Here is a 14,706-nt window from a genome sequence, read left to right on the forward strand (position 1 = left end):
TATGGACTGCGTGCGGAGCCTGACCAAGGAATGAACTAAGACTGTAAAGGACTTGGGGTAGGACAAACCCCCACCTGGTTAAGGCTCCCCGTTGAGTTGGTGATATGGACACCCGGTCACAGACCACAATGTGACCTTAAGAACTCAATCTGTGCGTCGTCTGTCTGATAATGTTCTATGGTTATGCATGTTATTCTTTATTTACTGTTTAGTCCCGGAGTACTAAATTTTACTAGGGGGGAATGTGTCACCCTGGCCTGGATGCCACAAAATGTAATAAAGCTGTGTATGAGAGCAAGGGGGAGGTTCTCTAGTCAGGGGAACATTAGCATGCAGTACCTCCTGTCTCAGGCCAGTAGGGGGAGCAGGCTGCCCCTATAAAAGCTGGTGCTGGGGGCAGGGTTAGGGAGAACCGGATGACCTGTCTCAGGACTGAGACGTGTCCCAGAGCAGAGCAGGGACAGAAAGTTGTATTGCACCTAAGAGGAAGTGTGGCAGGAGGAGAGCCACAAGCCAGAGACAAGAGGCGAAGTGAGCCTGTCTTGGCAGATAAAGGACTTAATTTACCAGACTTTGGTGTCTGAGGCTGGGAGGATTCCACATTCTCCAGCAGATAACCAGTCCGCAGGGGACTGTATATTCCTTGGCCTAAGAAGCCTGGAGGCTCTGCCACAACAGAAGGGACCAGCACAGCCGTACCAGGCCGGGAGCAGAAAGGAACCCACATTGCAGGCCATACAGGCGAGAATACACAGTGAGCTCAGACCGTGGGCTGTTACCCTATCAGGAGGAGATAGCCAGAAGGAGCGCAGAAAGCACGGTAGGCCTACACCCTCACCTTGACCAGGGCCAATTTCCCCATTGCTCTCAGACATCCAGGTCCCCTCCTAGCCGGGACTGTTTGTGGGTCAGTTTATCTGTTTTAGTAAAGACCCTGGACTGCAACCTGTTGTCTGCGTGCTCCTTCGCGCCTCCAGCACTACCGGTACTGGGACTCTCACCACCATTACTTCCACCATCCATTATACTGCCCTGGGGCCGCACTCTTCCCTTGGGGAGTCACACTACCCTACCTGCACACCTCATCAGCCCCAGCGGTCTGCAAGCAGCGGCGGTTTCTAATAACCGCAATCCACGGGTGGCGTAGTCGGACATTATCATCAGCGCATAACGGACTACCACTGGCCTGACAACCCTGAGCCACGGAACCGGGTTGCCACTACTACTCCCATCGTTCCCCTACTGCCCAGATCCGAGTGCCCCACGGCCCAGGGGGCGAGTCACAGGAGCTGCAGAATGGGGGGGCAACCCTGATTGACCCAGGGCCCACAATCCTCGGCATCGGGAAGACGTGTTCCGTCCCAAGGTTCGACTATGTACCGGCTTCCACTATATTAACCCAGTGTGCCGTCAGCGACATGTGACTCACCCCCTGGGCCGTGGGGTACACGGAACCGGGCTTCTGTACGATGCTGGCGGTAGCAGTGGCAACCCGAACCCGTGGCTCAGGGTGGTCAGACCAAATTGTGGCAGTCTATTTATCAGTGTTTTGAATGTCCGACTACGCCACCCGTGGATTGCGGTCAGGGTTAACCGCTGCTGCAAGGCAGACCGCTGAGGCTGGTGTTGGTGTGCAGCACAGGGGTAGGATAACTCCCGACGGGAAGAGTGTAGCCTCAGGGCAGTGTAGGTGGATGCTGGGGGTGATAGTGCAGGCCGCAATAGTAAGAGTTCAGAGTCCACTTCAAACAGTTGGTTCTGCCCGCCCGGTATTTGATTGTGAAGTCATAATTTGATAGCCGGGCCATCCACCGCTGTTCTAGGGCACCAAGTCTTGCATTGTCCAGGTGTGTCAACGGGTTGTTGTCCGTGTACACAGTGAACTTTGCGGAGGCCAGGTAATGTTTAAACTGTTCTGTGACGGCCCACACCACTGCCAAGAATTCTAGCTTGAAGGAGCTGTAATTCTCCAGGTTTCTCTCGGTGGGCCTCAGCTTCCGGCTGGCGTACGCGATCACCCTTTCTCTGCCCTGTTGGTTTTGTGACAGTACGGCTCCCAGCCCCACATTACTGGCATCTGTGTGGAGGATAAAAGGCTGGCCATAATCAGGGTAGGCCAGGATCTCATCCCCCGTGAGGGCCATCTTCAGCTGGCGGAAGGACTCCTCTTCCGGCTTGTTCCACTTGAAGGGTGGCTTTTGGCTTCTGGTCTTAGATTGTCCTATAAGGAGGTCCTGCATAGGGGCTGCCATCTTGGTGAACCCGGGTAGTAGCCTACCAACCCGAGGAATTGCCTCACTTCTTTGATGTTAGAGGGGCTTGGCCAGCTCTTGATTACCGTAACCTTGTCGGGGTCGGGGGCTACTCCCTCAGCACTTACCACGTGCCCCAGGTACTGTACCTTCGGTTTTAACAGGTGACACTTTGAGGGCTTCACTTTCAGGCCATAGCCTGCCAGGGCTTCGAACACCTCTGCCAGGTGTTTTAGATGTTCCTCGTAGGTCTTCGAATATACAATCACGTCGTCTAAGTAAAGTAGGACCGTCTCAAAGTTTCGGTGCCCTAGACAGCATTCCATCAGCCTCTGGAAGGTCCCGGGTGCGTTGCAGAGCCCGAATGGCATACAGTTGAATTCACTTAATCCCATCGGGGTGGTGAAGGCAGTCTTCTCCTTGTCAGCCTCAGCCACAGGAACCTGCCAGTACCAGCTAGTAAGATCCAAAGTAGAGAAGAAGTTAGCTGATTTTAGTGTGGCTAAAGACTCCTCTATCCTAGGTAACGGGTACGCATCTTTATGGGTGATACGATTGACCTTTCTATAGTCCACGCACATTCTCATGGTACCGTCTTTCTTTTTTACCAGAACCAAGGGGGCTGCCCAGGGGCTACAGTTATCTCTAATGACCCCAGCTTCTTTCATTTCTCTCAGCATGCCCTTTGCGTTCTGATAATGTTCAGGGGGTACAGGTCTGTGTCTCTTTTTTATTGGTGGGTGGCTCCCCGTGGGGATGTGGTGTTCTACCCCTTTCACTCTGCCGAAGTCCAGCGGGTGCTTACTAAAGATTCTCTCGTACTCCTGAACCACCCGGTAGACTCCTTGTTTTTTGGTGCAGGGGAGTAGAGTCAGCACCCACATGGAGTTTCTGGCACCAGTCCTCCTTGTGTTTCTGGGAGCCTTTACCCTCCACCGGGGGAGATGGAGGCAAGGGTTCCACGACCCTGAGAGCATTGTGTTCCACAGCAAACAATTTGGCTAATGTAGTGTACCGGGGCAAGTGTACTTCCCTTTCCCCAATGTTTAAGATCCGGATGGGCACCCTTCCATGGTGGACGTCAACCACCCCCCGGACTGTCAAAATGGTGGGCCTGCTGTCTGAGTACACGGGTTCTACCATGGCTTGGTAGTCTCTTCCTCTTAACCCGATTGCAGTCCGACACCAGATCATCATTTCACTTTTGGGAGGCATGGCAATGGGGAACGGGTCGCTCATCCTCACGCTACCGATCTCACCACCAGACAGTTCTACCTGTTGCCGTCTAATCAGGGCTCTTATCTCTTTCTGGAGGACCCTCTGTTGGCTGGAGCTCGCATTCATCGCCACCTGCTGCAAAATTACAATTACTTCTGAAAGACAATTTTTAATCACGTTAGTACCCAAGGTTATTTTAGGGTGACTTTCTCGACGGACAATGTCCACAATGATCACTCCCTGTGCTGGCAGTTCAACTTTACCAATCTTAATGGTCATCTCTCTGAACTCCACCTGCGGCACGGGCTGACCATTGCTGGCGATGATGCTCAAGTCATTATCTGGATAGCGGGTTATGTCAGTGTCATTCCAATACTGCTTAAAAAGTACATAGGGGATGGTAGTTACTTGTGACCGGGTATCCAGCAGTGCACTCATGGGGATACAGTCCAGCACTACGGGTAAAACTGGGCGTCCCCCCACGTACTTATCTTGCCAATTAGACGGGCCTGATGACCTTATGCCTGGGGGTTGGCCCTCTGCCCCAGGTCGGACCCATTTAAAGTACAGTACCTGGCTACGTGTCCCGGCTGGCTGCAACGGCGGCAAATCGGCAGTCCATCCTCAGTGTAATGGTCGGTGGGCCTCCCTCTGAACGACGGGATCCTCCTGCGTCGATGCCACGGGACATCCTCCGGACTGGAAGCCAGCTTGATTGGTCCTGACGGGTCCATCTGTAACGACTGTACGGTCCTGGTCAATGCAGCAACACTCTTGGTTAGTTCTTGGACCTGATGGTGCAGGTTTGCAGGCGGGGATGGGTTTAGGGCCTGCGCATCGGCCCCCACAAGGTCTGCGGGGTAGGGCACCGCCCCCTGGTGGTAAGTGATGGCAGGACGCCGGGAAGCTACAGCGCCACCTGTTGCGGGTTCTCGGAGCACCCGGATGGCCCTATCTTTGAACTGTGCAAAAGTCAAATCGGGGTTCTGTAGGGCCATGAGGCGCAGCTGGGTTCTGTGGGCGCTGGACAGCAGACCTTCTATGAACTGGTCAGTCAATAGTTTATCTGTATCCTACACGCTGCCAGGGTCAGCTTGTTTAATTGCTCCCAAGGCTTCCTGTAAATTTAGGGCATAATCTCTGATGCTATCTTGAGTTCGGTGCTTACATCCATAGAACCGCATTTTGATTTCTGCTGAGGTACGGGTATCAAAGGTGTCCCGTAGACGGGTCAGAACCCCCCTTACAGTCCTTTTCTCCTCAGCTGTCCAAGACTTTACCTCCCGCTGGGCCGCACCAGTTAACTGCCCTATCAGTATGCTTACTTTCTGTTCTTCTGTCAGGGGATAAACTTTGAACAGGCTATACAGCCTTTCTTTAAAGTCGCCCAAGGTATGCGACTCGCCGGCATACTGTGGCAGCCAGGCCGCTCCGGGGATATAGGGCATGGAAAACGGCATCACAGCTGCAGCGGCTACGCTGGTGGTAGAGGGTCCCTCCACGTCCAACATCTTCCTCCCCCCTAGTTAACCGCGGCCTACCTTCCGGCGATCCTCTTCTGTAGGTCGCGGCTCCGCTCGCGATAATCTGGGCGAGGACCTTGCGTCGCTCGGTGATGACGTCGGCGTCCGCTGGATCTCCTTCCAGGACCTTGCGCAGCGTCTCAGCATAGGGCGGGGCTTCAGGTCTCACGCGGTTATGACGTCCACGCCCCTCTTCTTCCAGCGCCCGATCGCAGGAAATGGCTCCGATTAGCGGGAAATGGCCCCGAATGGCGGGAAACTTCACTCAGGTAAGTATAAAGTCTTTTTCAGGCACGCAATACCCGTTTTTGGCGGGTTGGTCACAATCCTGCCGACTACGCCAAAGCTGACTCGCCCCATGGGCCGTGGGGTACCTGGAACCGGGCTTCTGTACGATGCTGGCGGTAGTAGTGGCAACCCGATCCCGAGGCTCAGGGTGGTCAGACCAAATTGTGGCAGTCTATTTATCAGTGTTTTGAATGTCCGACTACGTCACCCGTGGATTGCGGTCAGGGTTAACCGCTGCTGCAAGGCAGACCGCTGAGGCTGGTGTTGGTGTGCAGCACAGGGATAGGATAACTCCCCACGGGAAGAGTGTAGCCTCAGGGCAGTATAGGTGGATGCTGGGGGTGATAGTGCAGGCCGCAATAGTAAGAGTTCAGAGTCCACTTCAAACAGTCCAGGGTCTTTATTGTAGGTATTATTAATGACCCAACAGTGGTACCGGTTAGGAATGGGCCTGGGTGTCTGAGAGCATTCGGGCAAGCCCCACTGGTCAGGGTGAGTGTGTAGGCCTACCGTTCTCTCTATGCTCTTTCTGACTATCCCCCTCTTCGTGGTGTAATAGCCCACGTCCCTGAGCTGGCCGTGTACTTCTCACCTGTATGGCTTGCGACTCAGGCCTTGGGTACCTTTTGCTTTCTCCTCGCTGTACTGGTCCCTCTGTGTGGCGGAGCCTCCAGGCTTCTTAGGCCAAGGGACCTGAAATCCCTCGCGGGTTGGTTCTTTGCTGCTGGGAATGATAACCCGGACAGCCTCGGACCCCAATGTCCGGTTAGAATGGTCCCCTTCCAGGACCGGCTCTCGTCGCCTCTGTCCCTGGCTCGCAGTCTCTCCTCTGCCTCACGGACTCCTCAGCTGCTGCTGACCTGTCCCTCTTCTCTGAGAACCCTTCTGGTCACTTCAGAAGTGGGTTCTTGTCTCTCTAACCCTGCCCCAGTTCCAGCTTTTATAGGGCAGCCAGCTCCCCCTACTGGCCTGGGACAGGAGGTGCTGCATGCTAATGGTCCCTAACGAGGGAACCTCCCTCCTGCTCTCAGACACAGCCTTTAATATTTGTGGCATCCAGGCCTGGGGTGACACACATGTACCGACCCTGCCCACAAGCACTTGTCCACGTGTCCATGGTTAGGTGGACTTTCCTAGTAACTGTGTTATTGAGGGCATGGCTAATGTTGTGGGACACGTGCTCATGTAATGCGAGGACGGCACGCCGGGAGAAATAGTGGCGGCTGGGGACCAAGTACCGAGGGACGGCCGCCGCCATCAGGTTGTGGAACGCTTCCGTCTCCGTTAGCCTAAAAGGCAACATTTCGAGCGCAGGCAGTTGCAAAATGTGTGAATTTAGTAGTGTGGACTGTGTTGCGTTGGCTGCGTATATGCGCTTGCGTTCCAAGGACTGGGGTAGGGACAACTGAACGCTGCGCTGGGACAAGGACATGGACGTGCTTGCTGATGGTGCTAGTTGAGAGTGTTGAACGACACGTGCAGGGCGGGAGGCATCTTAGCATGCGCCATAGACAGGGAATTGGCATGCACGCGCAACCGTGGAAGAAGCAGTGGTGTCACCTGAAGACACTGTTTCTGGACCCTGGGGTTCGGCCCATTTAGTCGGGTGCTTTGCTGCCATGTGCCTGATCATGCTGGTGGTGGTCAGGCTGCTAGTTTTGCTACCCCTGCCAATGCTGGCCTGGCAGGTGGTGCAAATGGCCTTCTTTGGGTTATCTGCAGAGTCTTTAAAAAACAACCAGTCTCGGGAAGACCTAACAGTTGTACTGGCAACTTCCGTCATGTTAGCATTACGGGGAATGCTTTCCTGCATTGTGTCTGCGGCCAACACACTGCTTCTTCCTGCCTGTTGTAGTGCTATGCCTCCCTCCCCCTGTGTGCTGCTGTCCTTTCTCTGCATGTCTTCCTGCCAGGTTGGGTCAAATACTATGTCATCCACCACCTCGTCTTCCACTTCCACACCCTGGTCCCTCCTCCTGACTTTCTGGCAATTGTGTCTCATCATCATCTTCCACCTCTTGCGACAATAATTGCACTTTCCCACCGTTGCCTTTGACGCGCCCCCTGGGCCTGTGTTGTGCAGGGGATACCCGGAGCCGGATCGCTGGGGGTTGTAGTCTCCGTGGCGCTGACCCGGTCCGTGCCCAGGGTGGTCAATTCAGTGGCAGTCTTAGTGTAATAACAAATGTCCGACTACGCCACCCGTGGATTGCGGTCAGTGGGGACCGCCGCTGCGCTGCAGACCGCTGAGGCTGATGTTGTTTGCGCAGCCGAGTATGGGATAACTCCTCACAGGAGAAGTATTGCCTCAAGGCAGCTAGTGTGGATGATGAGAGTGATGGTGTGAACGTCCCAGTACTGATGGTGCTGGTGCGGCGATGAAACACAGAGACGTGTGGTGCAGTTTCCAATGCTTTACTCACAGTTCTCATCCAGGTCACTTGTGCACATGAAGGACCGCCTAAGCCGTGCTGCGTTCACCAGACAAGGGGCTCGACCAACTCCCAGGCAATTCCAGAGCGTGGCACAGGGCTCCCTTCTCTTCCCTTCTCTGGCCGTCCTCACCAGTGACCCACCTTTGTCCAGCTTCCTCGGGCCTTCTCTTGGCGAAACTTATCTCCGGTTTCCCTGACCCTACGTGGTATGCTTTCCTGGTGGATGTAGTGAGGGGTCGCACCAAGATGTGATCACAACCTCCGGTCCTTGGCTGAGGAATCTGTTGCCTCCACCAATTTGGGTTCCGGTACCCTGTTCTGCCAACCCTTCACCCGCAATCTCCTGGGCCTTTGGGGTTCCTTCTGCCTTTGTGTCTCTGGGCCTTTCTCTGTGTTCCTGTTCCTTGTTTCCTTTCTTACTTCCTTTGCTGTTCCTTCTCTTCTCTCTCTCTCTCAGGCCCCAACCTCCTGACAAGGCCTGCCCGTGGAGCAGAGCCCATGCAGCAGCTCTGCTCCCTGTCACCTCTCTTCAGACTCAACTTCTTCCTCTTTCTCCTGACTGGACTGACTACTGTCCTAAGATGGTGCCCACCTTATATACCTCCTTCTAACACCCGAGCCCAGGTGACTAGCAACCAATGGGCTCCTATCTATGCCCAAAGACCCACCCCTATCTGCTCCTACACCACTGGGTTTTCCTCCCCCTCCTCACTCCAGCCAGGGACAGAAGCTGTCGTGCCTGCACTTCTGTGGGAGCACCGTTGAGCTGTCCCTCGGAAATGGGGTGTGTGTGGTGCATGCAGCCTAACGAGCCCTAGTCCACACTCCATCCTTACCCGGGAGTGGAATATCACACCTCTGGTTTGAGGTGCAATACCCCTGTAGCAGCCGAGCCCTCGGGGTGCTACATTCCCCCCTGGTAAATCACAGCACGTCCCCGGGCTGGAAAAGAGCAAAACAATTTAAAACATACAAATTTTTAAAGTGCATTCGCATATAAGACATTAACCAAAAACTCATCCCTTCATGGGAGGTACTCTTTTCTTTTTAACGTTACTGGTATAATCATTATAAAACATTTTGCTAATGCCACCGGAACTCTTTTTGCAAAAAACACCATATAAAACTTTGGCATTTCTATTTTAGCAGCACATAGATTTTTCACATTAAGGCATTTTCAAGTAAAACATTTTCAAAACATATTCTTGAGTTCTGGCCGCTGTGCAACTTGCGACCAGGTAAAGGTGCAACAGTCCAGTTAATCTTGAGGCAGACGTTGCAGTTTTTGTATAAAACCAGTAGGGGGCGCTTGTCACACTGTCACAGAATACTGGAGGTAGGGGGCCTAAGCTGACCCTAAGCTGGGACCCTGACTAACCCCTCAACCTGGAGGTACTGTTAAAGGTACAGAGGTCCAGGCCGCCAGCGTAACCCCTACCTCCTGAGGATCCCTGCACCTAAGTAATCTAGTCCTGAGAAGGACCCCGATCACAACAATAGGGAACCAGAAATAATATGCCCACACACAGTATTTAGACGAACGAGACAGTACAAGGGAAAAACCAAAACCACCTTGCATACAACTTCTACACAACTACAACAGAGGGAACACCAACGGGAAAGGAGATAAATGATAAAGCGAGGAAAGGGAAAAAACACTTCCAAATGCACTTATCTCAGCAACTCCAAACACCACGATCCGCTCTGTAAGTCAGAATGAAAAGCTTTCACCGACACCTCCCAAACAGACCTGCAGGAATATAAAGGAGTCTCACTAAAGAAGCATTGATTGCAGCTGGGCGAGGCTGGACCTCAGCTAGCCCAGAGAGAGAGAGAATTAACTCCTACACTGCCGAAAAAACACAAAGCACCAACAAGTCAGCTGCGAGAAGTCAGGCTGTGTACTCGTGACGATCTTCGTGGCAACACACCCGTGACAGTACCCCTCCTTCTACGAGGGGCCTCCGGACCCTCAGGGCCAGGTTTATCCGGGTGAGTCGAGTGGAAGGCCCGAACTAATCGGTCTGCGTTAATATCCGACGCAGGAACCCACATCCTCTCCTCAGGACCATACCCCTTCCAATGAACCAAGTACTGAAGGGACCGGCGATTAAAGCGTGAATCAATGACCCTCGATACCTGGAACTCCAAGTTACCATTGACAACCACAGGAGGGGGAGGTAAAGGTGACGGTACCACCGGCGCCACATACCTCTTAAGCAATGATCTGTGAAACACGTTGTGAATTTTAAACGTAGGGGGGAGGTCAAGACGGAATGCCACCGGATTAATAACAGAACTGATTCTGTACGGCCCGATGAACCTGGGACCCAGTTTCCAGGAGGGAACCTTAAGTTTAATATTCCTGGTAGACAACCATACCTGATCGTTCACACTTAGGTCCGGACCAGACACTCTCCTCCTATCAGCCATACGTTTGTATCGGTTCCCCATAGTATTCAGATTCTTCAGCACCCCTCTCCATACTGAAGCGAGAGATGAGGAAAATCGTTCCTCCTCCGGAACCCCCGAAGAGCCCCCCCTACTGAAAGTACAAAACTGGGGGTGAAAACCATATGCCCCAAAAAACGGGGACTTACCAGTGGACTCGCTCCGCCTATTATTGAGAGCAAACTCTGCCAGAGGTAGGAAAGAAGCCCAGTCCTCCTGGTTCTCTGACACAAAACACCGAAGATATGTCTCCAAGCTCTGGTTCATACGTTCCGTCTGACCATTGGTCTGAGGATGAAAAGCCGACGAGAATGACAAATGCATCCCCCGCCGAGCACAAAACGCCTTCCAGAACTTGGACACAAACTGAGACCCCCGATCAGACACCATCTCGGAGGGTACCCCGTGAAGCCTCACAATCTCCCCAATGAATACCTGCGCAAGAGTTTTAGCATTAGGAAGAGCCGGAAGAGCGATAAAATGTGCCATCTTGCTGAACCTGTCCACTACAACGAGTATGACCGTTTTACCCGAAGACGGAGGGAGGTCCGTAATAAAGTCCATAGACAGATGAGTCCAAGGACGCTCCGGGATCTTCAAAGGTAAGAGGGCCCCAGACGGACGGGTATGTGAGGTCTTAGAGCGCGCACAAACCCCACAGGACGCGACAAAAGTTACCACCTCTTTATGTAAGTTAGGCCACCAAAACCGACGCGAGAGGAGATCCACAGTTGCTTTACTCCCCGGGTGTCCTGCAAAAACTGAGTTATGGTGTGCCTCGATCACCTTTTGTCGCAACTGATCTGGAACGAACAGTCTCCCCGAAGGTCCAACAGGGGCGTCCCCCTGAGCCTCCAATATCTCCTCCTCCAGCTCAGAGCATACTGCCGAAACCACCACCCCCTCCTGAAGAATAGGAATCGGGTCGTCCGTATTCCCGGCCCCAGGGAAACTGCGAGATAAGGCATCCGCCTTTACATTTTTAGACCCAGGACGATATGTAACGACGAAATTAAACCTGGTAAAAAACAATGACCACCTAGCTTGTCTGGGATTCAGACGTTTAGCGGACTCCAGATATAGCAGGTTCTTGTGATCGGTGATGACGGTGACCGGATGAACTGCCCCCTCCAAAAAATGGCGCCACTCCTCAAAAGCTAACTTAATGGCCAAGAGTTCCCTATTGCCGACATCGTAATTCCTCTCAGCGGACGACAACTTTTTAGAGAAAAAGGCGCATGGATGCCACTTACCAGGGGATGAACCCTGTGACAATACTGCTCCCACCCCTACCTCGGAAGCGTCTACCTCTACAAAGAATGGCTGAGACGCATCAGGTTGAATGAGAATGGGTGCCGAGGCAAAACATTTTTTCAAGGAGGAGAATGCTTGACAAGCCTTGTCAGACCACCTAGAAAAATCCGTCCCCTTTTTAGTCATGTCTGTGAGAGGCTTAACCATGGACGAGAAATTACGAATGAACTTCCGGTAATAGTTAGCAAACCCCAGGAAACGTTGTAGTGCCTTAAGATTCTCCGGCCGATCCCACTCAAGAACTGCCCGCACTTTCCCAGGGTCCATACGAAAACCGGACGCTGAAACCAGGAAGCCTAAAAACTGGAGTTCCTGTACGGCGAACACACACTTTTCCCACTTGGCATACAGTTTATTATCCCGCAAGATCTGTAACACCTGTCTAACGTGCTCCTGATGAGACACCAGATCCGGCGAGTAAATTAAGATATCATCCAGATATATGACAACAAACTGTCCCACCAGGTGGCGAAAAATATCATTAACAAAGTGTTGAAACACCGCCGGGGCATTAGTCAGACCGAATGGCATGACAAGGTTCTCATAATGCCCCTCCGGAGTGTTAAAAGCCGTCTTCCACTCATCCCCCTCCTTCATCCTAATCAGATTGTACGCCCCCCTGAGATCCAACTTAGAGAACCATTTGGCGCCCACGATCTGATTAAAGAGATCGGGAATAAGTGGGAGCGGATACGGATCTCGGACCGTAATCCGATTAAGTTCACGGAAATCCAGGCAAGGGCGTAGGCCTCCATCTTTCTTCTTAACAAAGAAGAACCCCGCGGCCACCGGTGAAGATGAAGGTCTAATATGCCCCTTAGCCAGACTTTCAGAAATATAATCCTTCATGGCCTGCCTCTCAGGACCAGAAAGGTTATACAACCTAGCTTTAGGTAACTTGGCCTCAGGGAGCAGTTTTACAGAACAGTCATACTCGCGATGAGGAGGTAGTTCCTGACACCCATTCTCCGAGAATACATCCTCAAAGTCCGCCAGAAATGGAGGTAAGACCCAAGGAGTAACTGCACCGATGACCGTGTTCATGCAGTTTTTATTACAGAATTTACTCCATTGGCTTATCTCTCTGGTTTGCCAATTAATAACCGGGTTATGCTTAGCTAACCAAGGAAGGCCCAACACTATAGGAGTGGGAAGACCCTCCAACACGTAGCAAGACAACAGTTCTTTATGTATTGCCCCCACTTGAAGTTTTACACCATGCACAGCTTGCAAAAAACTTCCCTGACCGAGAGGCCTGGCATCGATCGAGAATATGGGGATGGGTTTAGCCAACTCACTCAATCGCATACCTTGAACCCGGGCAAACCGAGCATCAACCAGATTAGCCCCGGCCCCACTATCCAGAAGAACAGATATCCTCTCAGTTCTCGTACCCACCACCACCTCCGCCGGTACGAGAAACTGAGACGAACCTAGGGACGAAATACCTACTCCCAGATTGCCGTCCACCACACAACCTGGGATCAACAGTTTTTTCGACGACTCTTTACTCTGCAAGGGACGGGATGGACACCCCCCAATAAAATGTCCCTTTTTCCCGCAGAGGAAACACCTTCCTGTCTTATGGCGCACCACCGGTCCCCTTCCCCGAAATGATGTCCCTCCTAATTGCATAGGCTCCTCCGGACTGACCAGGGGAACCACCATATGAGGGGACCTTGTAGGAGGTGGAGACATTACAGGGGGTAGAGTTATCCCGCACCTCTCCCGAAGCCGTCTGTCAACACGAATAGCAAGGGCCATAGCGGCTTCCAGTGACGCGGGAGAGTCATACTGTGCCAACACATCCTGTAATTTGTCGGATAAACCATGACAAAACTGGCTCCTAAGAGCCGGGTCATTCCACTGGGTGTCCGTGGCCCACCTACGGAACTCCGAACAGAATTCCTCCGCCGGACGATCTCCCTGCTGAATCCTACGTAACTTAGACTCAGCAAGGGAGATCCGATCTGGGTCATCATATACGAGTCCCAGAGCAGCGAAAAACCTATCCACTGACTGGAGAACCGGGGAGCTTGGGGGAAGAGAGAACGCCCAAGATTGAGGGTCCCCTTGTAGGAGCGAGATGACAATTCCCACCCTTTGTTCTTCACTGCCCGATGACCGAGGCCGCAGCCGAAAGTACAATTTGCATGCCTCCCGGAAAACAAAAAACTTGTCCCGCCCCCCAGTGAACCTGTCAGGGAGAGCTACTTTAGGTTCTGGTCCGGCTTGCTCCGGAGGATGCAAAACCTTGGACTTAACGTCCGCCAGCCCCATGGACAAACTCTGCAACTGCCGAGCTAGACCGGCTACTGGATCCATGGTAGCTGGAGAAAACTAAGATGGTCGGTGAAAATGTCACACTGTCACAGAATACTGGAGGTAGGGGGCCTAAGCTGACCCTAAGCTGGGACCCTGACTAACCCCTCAACCTGGAGGTACTGTTAAAGGTACAGAGGTCCAGGCCGCCAGCGTAACCCCTACCTCCTGAGGATCCCTGCACCTAAGTAATCTAGTCCTGAGAAGGACCCCGATCACAACAATAGGGAACCAGAAATAATATGCCCACACACAGTATTTAGACGAACGAGACAGTACAAGGGAAAAACCAAAACCACCTTGCATACAACTTCTACACAACTACAACAGAGGGAACACCAACGGGAAAGGAGATAAATGATAAAGCGAGGAAAGGGAAAAAACACTTCCAAATGCACTTATCTCAGCAACTCCAAACACCACGATCCGCTCTGTAAGTCAGAATGAAAAGCTTTCACCGACACCTCCCAAACAGACCTGCAGGAATATAAAGGAGTCTCACTAAAGAAGCATTGATTGCAGCTGGGCGAGGCTGGACCTCAGCTAGCCCAGAGAGAGAGAGAATTAACTCCTACACTGCCGAAAAAACACAAAGCACCAACAAGTCAGCTGCGAGAAGTCAGGCTGTGTACTCGTGACGATCTTCGTGGCAACACACCCGTGACAGCGCTTTAAGAAGTGCAACTATGTACAGGATGGATGCTCTCAGTCCTCGGCCAGTGGGGATAGGGGAATGGCTGCTCACAGTCCTCAGCCTGGTTAGGGATTAGGGGCACACAGGTAACAGTCCACATTATTCCCAATGGGGACCACACTCCACTCAGCAACAGTTTCTATACCCTTACGGATAACTATATACAGTTCCATTTACGATTCATTAGTAACGGTGTCCTCCAGATGCTT

The sequence above is a fragment of the Phyllobates terribilis genome, unplaced genomic scaffold (genome assembly GCF_046119375.1).
Source record: "Phyllobates terribilis strain yellow unplaced genomic scaffold, ASM4611937v1 Scaffold_9__5_contigs__length_417890890, whole genome shotgun sequence".
NCBI lineage: Eukaryota > Metazoa > Chordata > Amphibia > Anura > Dendrobatidae > Phyllobates > Phyllobates terribilis.